Source organism: Triturus cristatus, chromosome 4_1 (assembly GCF_964204655.1).
Source record: "Triturus cristatus chromosome 4_1, aTriCri1.1, whole genome shotgun sequence".
Classification (NCBI taxonomy): domain Eukaryota; kingdom Metazoa; phylum Chordata; class Amphibia; order Caudata; family Salamandridae; genus Triturus; species Triturus cristatus.
The window spans coordinates 908,642,931-908,643,566 of NC_140585.1; the positions used below are offsets into that span (position 1 = coordinate 908,642,931).

Consider the following 636-nt stretch of genomic DNA (forward strand, 5'->3'; position numbering starts at 1 on the left):
TCAAAACGCTGCCTTTTATAGGAAATACGCGCGAAACATCGGCGCGTCCCCCGCATCTGACACTCCAGTATGTGCAAAACGCATTATTATTCGAAAAACTTTAGCGCGAATACCCTCGACAACAAAAAGGGGGGGGGGGCGTCTCCTCGCATATCGCAGTGAGACGCCTCGCAGTACAAACAGTATGGTTCATATCGCCACGCGGCCTTGATCAAAAAAAATGTTATGCTAATTTTACACCACCAGCGCGCGTGCACCCACCGCTGGTTTCATCTTTGTTTTAAATGCCTACAGCACCTGGTGTTCCCAGGCGGTCTCCCATCCAAGTACTAACCAAGCCGACCCTGCTTAGCTTCCGAGATCGGACGAGATCGGGCGCATTCAGGGTGGTATGCTCCACGGAAATACACGCAAAACAACGGCGCGTCCCCCGCATATGGCAGCGGGACGCATCGCGCTCCAAAATGAAATAATTAATTAAATACACTATCGCGACAGACCCCATGTGGGCGAGCTACGCCTAGGCCCCCTCAAACCTCCTGTGCCACACGCAACACTCCGCCGACTCGAACTTCCTCCACGTCGACGATGTGCCCTTGCAGCTTGCCGGAGGTTCGAAGGGACAAAGAGGCTGAA

General features: G+C 53.5%; 1 pseudogene; it reads right to left on the reverse strand.

The window, feature by feature from the left end:
- Positions 1 to 286: 286 nt before the first annotated feature.
- On the reverse strand, positions 287 to 403 carry LOC146855773 (5S ribosomal RNA; annotated as a pseudogene).
- Between the last annotated feature and the right edge of the window lie 233 nt (positions 404 to 636).